General features: G+C 46.7%; 1 long non-coding RNA gene across 1 annotated transcript in view; it reads right to left on the reverse strand.

Moving 5' to 3' along the window:
- Positions 1 to 8,152: 8,152 nt before the first annotated feature.
- LOC114228073 (uncharacterized) overlaps positions 8,153 to 17,345 on the reverse strand; it is a 29,727-nt gene continuing 20,534 nt past the window's right edge. Inside the window, exons 2-3 of the long non-coding RNA XR_003614157.2 lie at positions 10,609 to 10,673; positions 8,153 to 8,618 (exon numbers count right to left, since the gene is read on the reverse strand). This is a non-coding gene — a long non-coding RNA (uncharacterized LOC114228073). The remainder of the gene's footprint in view (positions 8,619 to 10,608; positions 10,674 to 17,345) is intronic.

The raw sequence follows: 17,345 nt of genomic DNA on the forward strand, positions 1-17,345 counted from the left end.
TAGACAATGGAATAGTATTCAGTACTACAAAGAAATGACATATCAAGCCATGAAAAGATATGGAGGAACCTTAAATGCTTACAACTACGTGAAAACAGCCAATGTGAAAAGGCTACATACTGTATGATTCTAACTAAATAACATTCTGGAGAAAGCAAAACTATGGAAACAGCAAAAAAGATCAGTGGTAGCCAGGCATTGTGGGATATAAGGGGACTGCGCACAAAGGATTTTTAGAGCAGTGCTCTCTGTAGTACTACAATCATGGAAACATGTCATCATACATTTGTCCAAGCCCACAGAATGTACATCAACAGTGAACTTTAAGGTAAACTATGAACTTTGGGAGATCATGTTGTATCAACATAGGTTCATCAACTGTAACAAAAGTACCACTCTGGTGGAGAATATAGAAAATGGGGGGAGGCTCTAAGTGTGTAGAGGCAGGGGGTTTATGGGAAATCTCTGTACCATTCTCTCAAATTTGCTGTGAAGCTACACCTACTCTAAAAAAAATAGTCTTCAAAAGAGAAGACAACTTACAGAATGGAAGAAAATATTTGCAAACCATATACCTTATAAGGGTTTAATTATCCAGAACATATAAAAGGTTCTTACAATTCAACAACAAAATGGCAAACAGTCCAATTAAAAATAAACAAAAGGCTTGAATAGACATTTTCCAAAGAAGTTATACAAATGTCCAACAAACACACGAAAAGTTGTTCAACAGCATTGAGAAATACAAAATAAAACCATAAGGAGATATCACTTTCTACCTGCTATGCTGGCCATCATCAAGAAAACAGAAACTAACAAGTGTTGGTGAAGATGTGGAGAAATTGGAACCTTTGTACATTGATGGTAGGACTATAAAATAGTGCAGCAACTATGTAAAGTTTGGCACTTTCTCAAAAAGTTAAACAGAATTACCATATGATCCACCAATTCCACTCCTAGGTATAGGCCCAAGAGAATTGAAAACAGGTGTTCTAAAATGACTAATAATTGCATGCCTCTGTGGTTATACTAAATACCATTGAATCATTCACTTTAAATGCATGACTTGTATGTTACATGAATATCTCAATATAGCTGATATACACACATACACACACACACACACACACACACACACACACACACACACAAGCATACAGGGTGTCCCCCAAATGTACACACACTTATTATACATTATTAATTCCAATGGGTTAAATCTGAAAAGAAAGAAACATCAATTGAGTTAACAGCTGTTAAAGTGTGTATACATTTTTGGGGACACTGCTGTATATGAAATGAAGTACTAATATGCTATAACATAAATGAACCTTAAAAACATTATGCTAAGTAAAAACAACCAGTCACAAAAGACCACATATTATGATTCCATTTACAATATATGAAATGTCCATAATAGGAAAAATATATAGGGACAAAATATACATTAATGGTTGCCCAGGGCTTGAGGGAATGGAGGATTAAGATGGTTATAGCTAAAGGTTACAGGGTTTCTTTTTGAGGTAATGAAAATATTCTAAAAGTGATTGGGGTGATGGTTACACAATTCTGTGTATATATTAAAAACCACTGAATTATATACTTTAAATGTGAATTAACATCACAAGAAAGCTGTTTTCTTTTTTTTTAAATATATTTTATTGATTTTTCACAGAGAGGAAGGGAGAGGGATAGAGAGCTAGAAACATCGATGAGAGAGAGACATCGACCAGCTGCCTCCTGCACACCCCCACCGGGGGATGTGCCCGCAACCAATATACATGCCCTTGACCGGAATCGAACCTGGGACCTTCCAGTCCGCAGACCGACGCTCTATCCACTGAGCCAAACCGGTTTCAGCAAGAAAGTTGTCTTCTATAAAAAATTAAAACAGTTCACTAGAAGGCAAGAGCAATAACAACTGGAACCCTTGTGCGCCAGGATTCACCTGCTCTAGTCAACTAGATGACAGGGGCAACAGTTCAGATCCACAGCCATGTAATCCACATGGACAGCATAGGATCTTACTGGCTGAATATGCATGATCTGTGTACTCCATGGTTTACTGTGCAGTTGCTTATGAAGAATGGCAATGCCAGTTTCTACAGACTGAACCCACCTTTGCCACTCTGGCTTTCTGTCACAGAAACCCTGGCAGCTTTATATTTCCAACTAGAAGCCAGGCCTTCCTTCCCCTGGCTGCTGGCACCAGTTTTCCTCCAGCACCTGGGACCCAGGCCTTCACTCCAGCCGCTGCCTCGAGGCTTCTCTGCTCCTGCCGCAGCGGAGAAGCCAAGCCTCAAGGCTTCTCTGCTCCGGCAGCTGCAGAGAAACCAAGCCTCTTCAGTCTTCTTCAGTCTTCAGTCTTCACTCGGGCCAGAGCCTTCAGTCTTTGCTCCATGCCTATGTATGCAAATTAAACCGCCATATTTGTTGGGTTAATCTGTATACTCACTACTGATTGGCTGGTGGGCGTCACAGAGGTATGGTCAATTTGCATATCTCTCTTTTATTAGTGTAGATAGTCACTGATAATTTGCTGAGGATAATGACAGTGCTTTTTCTCTATTTCCTGCTTCCAAGATGCTAAAGATTCTTCCTCAGGAAATACTCTAGTGTCCTAATAAAACATTTGACAGGAAATGAACCAGCTCTCTTCAGAGCAAAGGATGAGTCCCAAAATTACACTATCAGAGATGTGCAAAAGTTTCAGTTATAAGACCTGTAAAGAAAATGAAATGAGGAACAATGGTACTATCAAATGGGACATAGCCATAGCATAGCAGGAAGGAAAATTATTATATAGATTTTCCCAATTCTCTTTTCCAATTGTGTATTTTGAAAAGAAGAAAAAGTTCTTCTCTACCTTGTTCTGTAGGAAATGAGGATGACTAATCTTTCATGAGTTTTGACTCCAACTTAACATTTCTCCCATTGTGTTTTTTTTTTCTCCAATTACTTTTAGAGCAGGCAATCCACATCTTTAAACAACATTAAAATTCTAAAGTCCCACAGTGCCCAGTCGGCATGGCTTAGTGGTTGAGCATCAACCTATGAACCAGGAGGTCACACTTCGATTCCTGGTCAGGACACATGCCCGGGTTGTGGGCTCGACCACTGGGGTCATGCAGGAGGCAGCCAATCAGTGATTCTCTCTCATCATAGATGTTTCTAGCTCTTTCTCCCTCTCCCTACCTTTCTGAAATCAATTAAAAAATTAAAAATAAATAAATAAAGTACCATGGTTTGATTTCAGGCACTTTATTACCTTACTGGTTCCAGATCTTGGCTGCTTACTTATTCCCTTCTCTGACCCAATAACATGCAATTAACTTTCTACATTGTATCACGCAAACTCTCTAAGTAAAATCATTCAATGTGAGAACGGAACTTTGTATAGTAAAGTGATGAAGGCAAGCAATACAGTTGGTCATGTTTTGTTTGTGGAGAATTGGATATTTTCTGAAAGTCACTGCGTGGTAATATATGTGGAAAGTCACTCTGAATTGTCAAAAGATATATTTCCCCTGCACACACTTTCCTGTTATCCTCAAAGTATAATTGGCACCCATCTGCTACTCCATTTATATCTAGATTTTTGTCTCAGAGCAGCTACAGCAATGAAGATTCAAATCACAGGCATGGATGAAGGCCACACCAGCATGAACTAGAAATGACAATGTAAAATAGTCAATTCCTACAGAAAGATTAGACATTGCTTGAGATCACGAGCTCCAAGTGGCCAACCATAAATAAAGGTTCTAAGTTCTGAGACTCAGAAATAGCAATCTCTTTGAGAGAACATCAAGCTTTCGACTGAGTTGGGAGTTAATGTCCTATAATCATAGCCAAGAGAGTAAAGAAGGCACAGTGAAACTGACAACATCAGATGTAAGAGTCCTCTTATTCAGACAAGTCAAAAAAATACTCATATTTCTGTTTTGCAGGAGGATGCTTAGAGCAGTCAATTGAGGCTCTCTGGTTTAATAGAAATCATGGAGAGAATCTTATGAAAACTCATAAGATTTAATAAGGATTTTAGCAGCTTATTTTGGGTGCAGTTTCCAATCTTTAAAAATGTTTAGGTAATCTTCTCCACTTTCCCAAAATCCTAATTCTTGTAGACTCATTAATGTTGAACCAATGCTTTCTCATGTCTCAGTTTTTTGTATATGCATTTTTTTCAGATGTATTAAACAAACAAAAAAGAAGTCCCCTTATTCAAATTTGTAGATAAGTATACTCTAGACCCGTGGTCGGCAAACTGCGGCTCCCGAGCCACATGTGGCTCTTTGGTCCCTTGAGTGTGCTCTTCCACAAAATACCATGGCCTGGGAGAGTCTATTTTGAAGAAGTGGCATTAGAAGAAGTTTAAGTTTAAAAAATCTGGCTCTCAAAAGAAATTTCAATCGTTATACTGTTGATATTTGGCTCTGTTGACTAATGAGTTTGCCGACCAATGCTCTAGACCTATTAAGAGTGTCTTTATCTTCATACTCATCCTATCTAATAAAAGAATAATATGCAAATTGACCATCACTTCAACACACAAGATGGCTGCCCCATATGGACACAAGATGGCCAGCAGGGGAGGGCAGTTGTGGGCGATCAGGCCAGCAGGGGAGGGCAGTTGGGAGGGACCAGGCCTGCAAGGGAGGACAGTTGGGGGAAATCAGGACTGCAGGAAATGGCAGTTGGGAGGGACCAGGACTCCAAGGGAGGGCCATTGGGGGGGACCCAGGCCTGCAGGGGAGGGCACTTGGGGCGTACCAGGCTTGCAGAGGAGGACAGTTGGGGGGCACCCAGGCCTGCATGGGAGGGCAGTTGGGAGGGAGCAGGCCTGCAAGGGAGGGCCATTGGGAGGAACTCAGGCCTGCAGGGGAGGGCACTTGGGGGGTACCAGGCCTGCAGGGGAGGACAGTTGGGGGGCACCCAGGCCTGCAGGGGAGGGAAGTTGGGGGGGACCAGGCCTGCAAGGGAAGGCCATTGGGGGGGACCCAGGCCTGCAGGGGAGGGCACTTGGGGGGTACCAGGCCTGCAGGGAAGGACAGCTGGGGGGAACCCAGGCCAACAGGGGAGGGCAGTTGGGAGGGACCAGGCCTGCAAGGGAGGACCATTGGGGGGGACCCAGGCCTGCAGGGGAGGGCACTTGGGGGGACCAGGACTGCAGGGGAGGACAGTTGGGGGGCACCCAGGCCAGCAGGGGAGGGCAGTTGGGAGGGACCAGGCCTGCAAGGGAGGACCATTGGGGGGGACCCAGGCCTGCAGGGGAGGGCAGTTGGGGGGACCAGGACTGCAGGGGAGGACAGTTGGGGGGCACCCAGGCCTGCAGGGGAGGGCAGTTTGGGGGAACCATGCTGGCAGGGGAGGGCAATTAGCAGTGACCGGGCCAGCAGGGCAGGGCAGTTGTGGGCAAACAGGTCTGCAGGGGAGGGCAGTTGGAGTCGACCAGGCCTGCCGGGGAGGGCAGTTGGTGGGACCAGGCCTGCAGGGGAGGGCAGTTAGTGGGGACCAGGCCTGCAAGGGAGGGCCATTGGGGGGGACCCAGGCCTGCAGGGGAGGACAGTTGGGGGGCACCCAGGCCAGCAGGGGAGGGCAGTTGGGAGGGACCAGGCCTGCAAGGGAGGACCATTGGGGGGGACCCAGGCCTGCAGGGGAGGGCAGTTGGGGGGACCAGGACTGCAGGGGAGGACAGTTGGGGGGCACCCAGGCCTGCAGGGGAGGGCAGTTTGGGGGAACCATGCTGGCAGGGGAGGGCAATTAGCAGTGACCGGGCCAGCAGGGCAGGGCAGTTGTGGGCAAACAGGTCTGCAGGGGAGGGCAGTTGGAGTCGACCAGGCCTGCCGGGGAGGGCAGTTGGTGGGACCAGGCCTGCAGGGGAGGGCAGTTAGTGGGGACCAGGCCTGCAAGGGAGGGCCATTGGGGGGGACCCAGGCCTGCAGGGGAGGGCAGTTGGGGGGGACCCAGGCCTGCAGGGGAGGGCAGTTGGGGGGACCAGAACTGCAGGGAAGGGAAGTTGGGGGTACCAGGCCTGCAGGGGAGGACAGTTGTGGGCAATCAGGCCAGCAAGGGAGGGCAGTTGGGAGGGACCAGGCCTGCAAGGGAGGGCCATTGGGGGGGGGGGGAACCCAGGCCTGCAGGGGAGGGCAGTTGGGGGGGCCAGGACTGCAGGGAAGGGCAGTTGGGGGTACCAGGACTGCAGGGGAGGGCAGTTTGGGGGAACCAGGCTGGCGGGGGAGGGCAGTTAGCAGTGACCGGACCAGCAGGGGAGGGCAGTTCTGGGCAAACAGGTCAGCAGGGGAGGGCAGTTGGGGGCGATCGAGCCAGCAGGGGAGGGCAGTTGGGGGCGACCGGGCCAGCAGGGGAGGGCAGTAGTGGTCGACCGGGCCTGCCGGAGAGGGCAGTTGGGGGACCAGGCCTGCAGGAGAGGGCAGATGGGGGCGACCAGGCCGACAGGGGAGGGCAGTTGGAGGCAACTAGGTCTGCAGGGGAGGGCAGTTGGGGGGAACCAGGCCTGCAGGAGAGAGCATGTGTAGGCGACCAGGCCAGCAGATGAGGGCTTTTAGGGGTGACCAGGCCTGCAGGGGAGGGCAGGTGGGGGTCACCAGGCTGGCAGAGGAGGGCAGTTAGGGGCGACCAGGCATGCAGGGGAGGGCAGTTATGTGTGACCAGGCCAGCAGGGGAGGGCAGTTGGGGGCAATCAGGCCGGCAGGGGAGCAGTTAGGCATCAATCAGGCTGGCAAGGGAGTGGTAAGGGGGTGATCTGGCTGGCAGGCAGAAGCGGTTAGGGGCAATCAGGAAGGCAGGCGAGTGGTTGGGAGCCAGCAGTCCTGGATTGTGAGAAGGATGTCCGACTGCCCGTTTAGGCCTGATCCCAGGATCGGGCCTAAACGGGCAGTCGGACATTCCTCGAGGGGTCCCAGGTTGGAGAGGGTGCAGGCTGAGCTGAGGGACACACACCCCCCGTGCACGAATTTCATGCACCGGGCCTCTAGTCTATATATATATACACAAGTCTAAGCGAACGTTGCATCCAAAACAACTGAACGGACAACCGAACAGGCTGTGTGGGGCAATTAGGATGGCAGGGGGGTTAGTGAGGGATGACCAAACGACTGAGCAACAGGCTGCGTGGGCTACCAGGCTGGCAGGGGGGTTAGTGAGGCGCGACCAAACGACTGAGCAGCAGGCTGTGTGGGGCGACCAGGCCTGCAGGAGGGGGCAGTTGGGGGTGACCAGGCCAGCAGTGGGGGCAATGAGGGGTGACCAGACTGGCAGGGCAGGCAATTGGAGGCAACCATGCCAGCAGGGGAGCAGTAAGGGATGACCAGGCTGACAGGAGGGCAGTTAGTGGCGGCCAGGATGATGGGTGGGGGGGCAGTTGAGGGAAACCAGGCTGGCCGGTAGAGCAGTAAGGGGTGACCTGGCCGGCGGGGAGGGGGGGTGAGTAAGGGGTAACCAGGCCACGGGGGGGGGGGTGCTGTTGTGGGCGACTACACCAGCAGGGGGGGCAGTTAGGGGCAATCAGTCAGGCAAGCAGGTGAGCAGTTAGGAGCCAGTGGTCCTGGATTGGAGAGGGTGCAGGCTGGGCTGAGGGGACCTCCCCTCTGGGCCTCTAGTCTTCAATAAGCAGATACTTACTAGTAGTACTGTCGTGACTGGGGTACTTACATGTTCTTTAAGGAGAACACAACATTAATAGAAATATTTAAAAGACACAAAACCATACATATATCAAGGGCAAGTTCATTCTAGGGAATAATTGAATGTTTAGTGTTCAAAAGATGGTAGACAGGGAGGTTTTAGCACTCCTTAAATTATTCCAGGTGGAGTTCTGAAAGTTATTGTTTGAATGATAGGCTAGAGAAGGAAATTATGGAAAAAAAAAAACACATGTCAGGAATGGGCGTCATGGGAGAAGGCTCATAGGTATAAAAAATGTGGTAATCTAATAGGGGGTGCAGACACTCAGGAGGGAGATTTTAGATTTCATCCAAGTGAAATAGGAGGGGCCTCTAGGAGGAGAATCACATGATCAAAAGGAAGACAATTTCTTCTCAAAGGAATCCCTTTTAAGAGCTAACCTGACAAGGGGACACTAAATTTTCTAGGAAGAAATAAAGAATTGCTATTCTATTAACAAAAAGAGATATGGTGCTCAGTGCAATTTAATATGAACATATAATATCAAACAACACAATTTTCTCACCCTCCAGGGAGTGGAGCTTTATCTTTCCCGCCTTGATAAAAACTCAAGAGTGACTTGTATGCATATATGCATAATCCAAAGACACAGACAATAGGGTGGTGAAGGACTGGGGCACAGTGAGCCGGGGGCAGGCTAGAAGGGTCAATAGGGGGAAAAGGGAAATATGTAATAATTTCAACAATAAACATTTTTTTAAAAGCATACAGAGAACGGGGGGAAAAAACCTCAAGAGTGGACTTAACCTGGACAGGGTTCTGGGGAAGAGGCAGCTACTTCAAGGAAATGGTCTCAAAAACTGTCACCTTCACAGAGACCCACTAGTGTTTGTACAGCATGGGTCAGTGATGGCACTTGCAGCTTCTTGGTGATGATCTCAAAGGAAAATATGTACTGGGTCAAATCAAAACTATCCCTAGGGAAAGAAATATAACAAGAGGAAAAATGAATAATATAGGCATCAGACAAAAAAAAAAAGAGCAAGGGCTCACAATTGTTCATGACATTATTGTAGCTAATTTAGACAAGTAAACAATTGAAACTAATAATGGTTAACATTATGAATGCTTACAATGTGGCAGGTGCTGTGCAAAGCATGTGTTCTTTATCATTTAATCACCATCCCAATAGCCTCATTAGGTTATTATCTATACTAATAAAAGCCTAGGTGGCCCTCACATCATCACAAGATGGCTGCCCCACGTCATCACAAAGATGGCCACCACAAGACAGCCACCACAAGATTGCCATCACAAGATGCCACCATAAGATGGTTGTCAGGGGAGGGCAGTTGTGGTCAATCAGGCTGGCAGGGGAGGGCAGTTGGGGGCAAAAAGGTCAGCAGGGGAGGGCAGTTGGGGGCAACTGGGCCAGCAGGGGAGGGCAGTTGGCGTCAACCAGGCCTGCCGGGGAGGGCAGTTGGGGGGACCAGGCCTGCAGGGGAGGACAGATGGGGGCAACCAGGCCAGCAGGGGAGTGCAGTTAAGGGTGACCAGGCCTGCAGGGGAGGGCAGCTGGGGGCGACCAGGCCAAGGAAGGGCAGTTGGGGGCGACTAGGCCGGCAAGGAAGGGCAATTGGGGGCCACCAGGGGAGGGCAGGTGGGGGCAACCAGGCTATCAGGGGAGGGCAGTTGGGGGCGACCAGGCCTGCAGGGGAGGGCAGTTGGGGATGAGATCAGGCCTGCAGGGGAGGGCCATTGGGGGCAAGATCAGGCCGGCGGGGGGGGGGGGCAGTTGGGGGAGAGATCAGGCCTGCAGGGGAGGGCAGTTGGGGGCGAGATCAGGCCGGCAGGGGGGGGCAGTTGGGGGAGAGATCAGGCCAGCAGGGGAGGGCAGTTGGGGTGACTAGGCCTGCAGGGCTGGGCAGTTGGGGGCGATTGGGCCAGCAGGGGAGCAGTTAGGCGTCAATCAGGCCGGCAGGGGAGTGGTTAGGGGGTGATCAGGCTGGCAGGCAGAAGCGGTTAGGGGCAATCAGGCAGGCAGGCAGGCAAGCGGTTAGGAGCCAGTGGTCCCAGATTGTGAGAGGGATGTCCAACTGTGGGATTGGGCCTAAACCAGCAGACAGACATCCCCCAAGGGGTCCCAGATTGGAGAAGGTGCAGGCCAGGATGAGGGATACCCCCCCTCCGTGCACAAATTTCATGCAGTGGGCCTCTAGTACTCATTATAATTGAGGAAATTGAGGTTCACAGAAACAGCTAGAGCTGGCATTGAAACCCACAGTACCTGACTCTTAGTTTGTACTCTTAAATTGCCACCAAATGTATAATATACTATCATTCAGGAGAGAATCAGATTATGACTCTTCCAGCTTTCTCCTTTGCACCTGAAACCACTTCCTACACACCCCTCTAAATGGGTTTAATTGGTGCTACTACAATCTACTAGATCTTTCCTATTGTGGAAGATATTTTGATTTACTAAAAGGAACCAAGGTTTTTTGGAGAAATGGCTGACTGTGATGGCTGTGCCAGAGAACATGCAAAATGAGTATCCCATGGTGCCAGAAAGTAAGAAAGTACTCAAAAATGGCCCTAACCGGTTTGGCTCAGTGGATAGAGTGTTGGCCTGCGGACTCAAGAGTCCCAGGTTCGATTTCGGTCAAAGGAGTGTACCTTGGTTGCGGGTACATCCCCAGTAGGAGGTGTGCAGGAGGCAGCTGATCGATGTTTCTCTCTCACCTATGTTTCTAACTCTCTATCCCTCTCCCTTCCTCTCTGTGGAGAATCAATAAAATATATATTTTTTAAAAAAGTAAGTACTCAAAAACCAAAACAATGGGAGCATGCCAAAGAGGCACAGGAACCTAAGTGAAATACCTTCCAAAGGACAAATCTGTAACAATTTGAGAAACCAAATCATTCTTCCTTATAGAAGAATGCTAAATAACTTGTGTAGATTCTCACCCTCTAGTACGTGGAGCTTTATCTTCAACTCTTCTTCAGTATGGGCTGGACTTAGTGACTTCCTTCTAAAAAATATAAAAAATAGAGTATAGACAGTAGGAAATGTGACTTTACCTGGCAAATACTACTATGGCCAATTGATCAAGGCCTTCATATGATACTAGAGGCCCAGTAAATGAAATTCATGCATGGGGGGGGGGGCAGAGGTCCCTCAGCCCAGCCTGCACCCTCTCACAATTGGGCCTAAACCAGCAGTCAGACATTCCTCTCTCAATCCAGGACCGCTGGTTCCTAACCACTATGCCTGCCTGCCTCATCACCCCTAACCACTCATTTGCCTGCCTGATTGCCTCTAACTGCTCGCCTGCCTGCCTGCCTCATCACTCCTAACTGCTCGACTGCCTGCCTGATGCCCCTAATTGCTTGCCTGATCACCCCTAACTGCTCGACTGCCTGCCTGATCGCCACTAACCACTCACCTGCCTGATTGTCTCTAACCACTCTGCCTGCCTGCCTGCCTGATCGCCCCTAACTGCTTGCCTGCCTGCCTGATCGCCCCTAACTGCTTCTGCCTCAGCCCCCGCCACCACGGCTTCATCTGGAAGGATGTCCAGAATAACATCAGGAAGGTCATTCAGCTATCCATTCTAATTAGCATATTACACTTTTATTATTATAGACTAGAGGCCTGGTGCACGAATTGGTACACAGATGGGGTTCCTTGGTGTTTGGGTCAATCGGGGGGGGGGGGCAGGCCAGTCCCCTCCCCATCGGGGCTGATCTGGGGGGGGGGGGCTGGCTGGCTAGGGGGAGGGGCTGCAGGAGGTTGGCCAGCCAGGGGGAGTGAGGGAGGTTGGCCGGCCGGTGGAGGGACTGCAGGAGGTTGGCCAGCAGGGGGCGAGGTACCTTGAGAGGTTGGCCGGCCGGCTCCACCCCATTGGAGACAACCGGGGGGGTGGGGCTGGCCAGCTGGGGGGAGGGACCATGGGAGTTTGGCTGGCCATGGGAGGTTGGCTATGGGAGCGAACTGACCACCAGGGGGCAGCGCTGAGCGTCTGGTGGTCAGTGCGCATCATAGCAACCAGTCGACTGGTCGTTTGGTCCTTCAGTCACTTAGGCTTTTATATATATATAGATGATGAGAATGACATTTTATCTGAGTGGTCTTCCCAAACACCCATAACCCTAGTCTAATCATGAGGAAAGCATAAGACACATCCCAAATGAGGCACAGACTACAAAATACCTGTCATTCTCCTCATTACTATCAAGGTAATCAAAACAAAGTAATTCTGAGAAATTGTCATGGTCAATTGGACCCACAGGAGACATGATAACAATGTAATGTGGTATCCTAGATGGGATCCTAGAACAGAAAAATACACTAGGCAAAAACTAAGGATATCTGAATAAAATATGGACTTTAGGTAATAATAATAATAATCAGTTTGGTTCATTAATTGTGATAAAGGAACCATACTAATCTAACATGTTGATAAAAGGAATAACTGTGTGCAAGGCAGGGAGTAGGTGGATATGGAATTCTCTGTACTATTTTTGTAACTTTTTGGTAAATCTAAAATTATTCCAAAATACAAAGTTTATTTTAAATAATCACAGAACTTAGGAGAAGAAATAGAGTTAAATCCCAGCTTTGACTCTTATTAACTGTGTAATCCTGTGCAAGTCACTTTCTGAGCTTTGGTATCCTTGTTTATAAAATAGAATATTACTTTTTAAGTGACATCTGCAACTTGGCAGACTGGGAAGCTGCAGGCCCTCCTCCTGCTACCCATATTAACATTTTAACAAGCAACTAGGGACTGGCTAAAATAACTTTATAGGAGCTCTGAAAAACAGTCTACAGCAACCAAACAAATGCTTAATCAAGAAAAAGCTACTTAGAAAAATGGCAGGAAATACCATAGTTTTTACTTAACTGTACTCCACCCCTCCTTCTCCCACAGTGTCCACAGCACCATTTAGGGGGAGAAGTGGCCTAGCTGCCAATGCCATCCCTCTAACTGGAGAAAGGAAGGTGGACCCATTTTGCAATATTCTAATCTGCCTGGGGGCTACCTGAGGTACTGATCTCTGTTTTACTTAACTTAGAGTTCAGACAGAGAAAAGTGGCATAGCTTGGATGTCAGGCTAGGAAAAGCCACAGGAAATAGTGGACATTTCTGTGAAAGCTGCAGAAGTACCACAGCTTCACAACACCTGGGTCAGATATTAGGTTAGAAAACACAATAGAACATCAAAACTCCCCAGAAAGAAAGCAAAGGTGAAACTCTTTAGGAAACTAAGACACTTTTTAAAGTGTTTACTTAGGGAAATTGGAAGAAGCACAAAACAGGCCTATAAAAGATGTATGCCTACAAAAGGCCTAAGGAGACTTTAAGATGCCACATAAGGCTTATCACAAGGCACACAGCTATCCTTGTTAATTAGTAAATGTTTTCCTCAGCACAGAGCCTATCTGAAAACTATTTTTTAATGCCAAATTTTCAGAAAACAAACAAACATCACAAAGCATACAAGGAAACAAGAAAATATGCCACATTCAAAGGAAGAAAGTAAAGTGGCAGAAACTGTCCCTGAAAAAAACACAGGCATCAGAATTATGAGACAAAGACTAAAACAACTGTTTTAAATATGCTCTGAGCCAAAGGAAAACACAAAGAACTGAAAGAATAAGGAAAATAATGTATTTTAAAATGTAGAATAACATCAAAGAGATAAAAATATAAAAATGAACCAAACAGAAATTCTAGAGTTGAAAATATAATAATTGAATTGAAATGTTCATTAGAGGGGTTCAACAGTACATGCAAACAGGAAGAATCAGTGAAGTTAAAAACAGATCATTTGAAATTATGGAGCCTCAGGAGAAAAAAACATACACAATAGAATGAAGAAAAAAGTGGACAGAGATTAAGAAAGTTATGGAACATCATCAAGCAATATATGCATTATGAGAGTTCCAGAAGGTTAAAAGAGAAAGGAAGGAGAAAGGGGCAAAGAGGTTATTTGAAAGCTTCCCAAATTTGGGGAAAACCATGGATTTACAAGTCCAAGAATCATAATGAACTCTAAGTAAGATAAACCCAAAGAAGCCTACACCAAGATACATTATTATCAGACTCTCAACAACCAAAGTGAGAATCTTGAAAGAAGCAAGAAAAAAAGCAACTCTTTATGTACAAGGATCCTCAATAAAATTCTCAGTGAAATTCTCAGTGGAAGTCTCAAAGACCAGAAGGAATGAGATAATCTATATATATAAAAGCCTAAGCGACTGACGACTGAATGACCGGTCGACTGGTCGATATGATGCGCACTGACCACCAGGATGCAAATGCTCAATGCAGGAGATGCCCTTTGGTGGTCAGTGTGCTTCCACAGCATGAGTGCCACTCAGCTGACCAACCCATCCCAGTAGCCCACCAGCCTAGATGCAGCCACTCAATCCCTCAGTGGTCCTGCAAGTCCAATCTCCGGAGAACAGGCCAGGCACCGATAGACCAGCAACGCCGGCACAATCCCAACAGCACCGCTGGTATCCCGGAAGTCAGCCTCGGGGACTGCAATCGCTTCATCTCCCTAGACCAGTGATGGCGAACCTATGACACATGTGTCAGCACTGACACGCGTAGCCATTTCTGATGACACGCAGTGGCCGCATGCTGAGGATGAAACATTTGTTGCTCCTGAGGATGGAACATTTGCGAAATAATGTTTTTCCCTCAAAGTGACACACTACCCGAGTTATGCTCAGTTTTTTGGCGAAGTTTGACACACCAAGCTCAAAAGGTTGCCCATCACTGCCCTAGACACTCTGCAAGGAAGAAATAATATAAAATCGTTCACCAGGTGGCTCCCAAACCAGCACGAACATCAGCAGGATGGATCTGGATCCTGGGCTGGCAAGGGCAGGGCATCCCACTGCCGACACACCCAGAGTGCCGACTGCGTCCTGCCCCACTTGCCCCCCTCGGGATGGGTGCCAGATGCAGGGCTCACACTTGGCGAGCGCTGCTATGATGGCATGTGCCTCTCCCGATCAGGACTGATTGGGTGTGAGCCCGCAGCAGACACAGTTGGGCCAGTATGAGCAGGAGCAGCAGGCAAGAGTGGCAGGTGGCACTGGACCCGGTTTCGGCCCAATCCCTGCAGGAAACCCCGAGGACCCCACCCATGCACAAATTCGTGCACCGGGCCTCTAGTATATTTATAGAGCTGAAAGAAAGATAACGTCAACTGAGAATTCTATATCTGGCAAAACAGTCCTTCAAAAATGAAGGTGAAATTAAAACATTCTCAGATAAACATTATTTAACATCACAAAGGAGATTTCAGTCACAGCAATTAGGTAAAAAAATATATAAATTGAAGGTATCCAAATTGGAATGAAAGGGTTAAAATTACCTCAGTATACAGGTGATATGAACTCATATGTAGAATACACTAATATTCACCCCCAAACCCACTAGAACTAATAAATGAATTGAGCAAAATTGTGGTATACAAAATCAACAAGAATTGGTTGCATTTCTGCATACTAACAATGAACATTGTGTAAAGGAAATTAAGAAAACAATTATATTTATAATAGATACAATAAAAGCAAAGGCAAAAAAAGCAAAAATAAGCAAGGAGGACTACATCAAACTAAAAGCCTTCTGCACAGCAAAAGAAACAATCAAGAACATGAAAAGGCAATCTATCAAAAAGGAGTAAATATTTACAAATCATATATCTGATAAGGGTTTAATATCCAAAATATATAAATAACTCATACAACACAATAACAAAAGGCAAATATAATTAAAAATTAGCAGAGGAGTCGACTGACAGAAGATGACTGTTGATGGGAAGGCAGACTGCAAGATAGTGCATGAGTGAGAGAACGAAAGGAGTGTGTGTGTTCGCATGGGGAGTGTTTATTTGTGACTTGAGGACAGCTATACTCCAAAGGACTGTAGGGGATTGCCAGACGCCGTTCCCCTAACCGGGCTGCCTCCATTGCTCCTGAAATCCCTCCCGGAGCAACTGGCTCTGACATGGAGACTGCACCATCTTGGAGGGGAGAGCGGATGTTATCGGAAGACTAAAAATCCCAGGAATCTACAACACCACCACCCAGAGAACAGCTGCGAACCCAGCAACACTGGTCCCCAAGCAGTGCGAACACGCAGATTCAGAGGAGCTCTGCACCTCCTCATGGAAAGGTCAGATTTCGCCTAGGATAGGGAGAGAAAAACTACATAACCAGACACCCAGAGAAGAGAGATCATGGGGAGACAAAGAAACAGCCGCATATGAAAGAAAAAGAGGCATCACCAGAAAAGGAAGTAAACAAAATGGAGGCAAGCAACCTGTCAGAGAAAGAATTCAGAGAAATAGTCATAACATGGATGAAAAGAATGGAAGACAAATTCAACACTATATGTAAGAAACAAGAGGAAATGAAGAAGAACCAAGAAGAAATGAAAAATGACATCGCTGCTATAAAGAACTCAATAGAAAGCATCAAGAGTAGACTAGAAGAAGGAGAGGACCGCATCAGTGAGCTAGAAGACAAGGTGGGAAAAAATATCCAATTAGAGCAGCTTCTAGGGAAAAAAAAATAAAGAGCAGGAGGAGAGCCTAAGGGAACATTGGGACAACACGAAAGAAAACAACATCCGCATAATAAGGGCCCCAGAAGGAGAGGAAACTGAGCAAGGAATAGAAAACCTGTTTGAAGAAATAATGACAGAAACCTTCCCTGATATGGGGAAGAAAAAATCACACAAATCCAAGAAGCTCACAGAGTCCCAAACAAAATGAACCCCAAAAGACCGACGCCAAGGCACATTATAATTAAATTGGCAAACACCAACGACAAAGTCAAAAACTTAAAAGCAGCCAGAGAGAGACGAAAGTTACCTACAAAGGATCCGCCATCATACTAGCAACTGATTTCTCAACAGAAACACATCAGGCAAGAAGGGAAGGGAATGAAATATATAAAGTCATGCAAAGGAAGGGTCTCAATCCAAGAATACTGTACCCAGCAAGGCTATCAATCAAAATTGAGGGTGAAATCAAGAGCTTCACAGACAAAAAAGGACTAAGGAAATTTATTACCACCAAACCAGCAATGCAAGAAATGCTAAAGGGTCTGATGTAAAAGGAAGAAATAGGAAGATAAGAAGGAACACATGGGTAAAGAATTAAAATGGCGACAAACAATTACCTATCAATAATAACTTTAAATGTAAATGGATTAAATGCCCCAATCAAAAGACATAGGGGAACTGAATGGATAAGAACACATGACCCATATATCTAGTGTCTACAGGAAATCCACCTCAGAAAAAAAGACGTATACAGACTGATGGTGAAGGGATGGAAAAAGGTTTTTCAGGCAAATGGAAATGAAAAAAAAAAAAAAGCTGAGGTAGCAATACTTATACCTGACAAATTAGATCTCAAAGTGAAGGACATAACAAGAGATAAGGAAGCTACTTCATAATATTAAAAGGAGCAATCCATCAAGAAGAAATAACTCTGGTAAACATATATGCACCCAATACAGAAGCACCCAAATACTAAAAAAAACTTCTGGAGGATACCCAGGGAGAGATTGATAGCAATACAATCAATCATAGCAGTAGACTTTAATACCCCACTATCAGCACTGGAAAAATCCTCTAAACAAAAAATCAGCAAACATTGATGCTATGTGACTC

The sequence above is a fragment of the Eptesicus fuscus genome, chromosome 1 (assembly GCF_027574615.1).
Source record: "Eptesicus fuscus isolate TK198812 chromosome 1, DD_ASM_mEF_20220401, whole genome shotgun sequence".
NCBI lineage: Eukaryota > Metazoa > Chordata > Mammalia > Chiroptera > Vespertilionidae > Eptesicus > Eptesicus fuscus.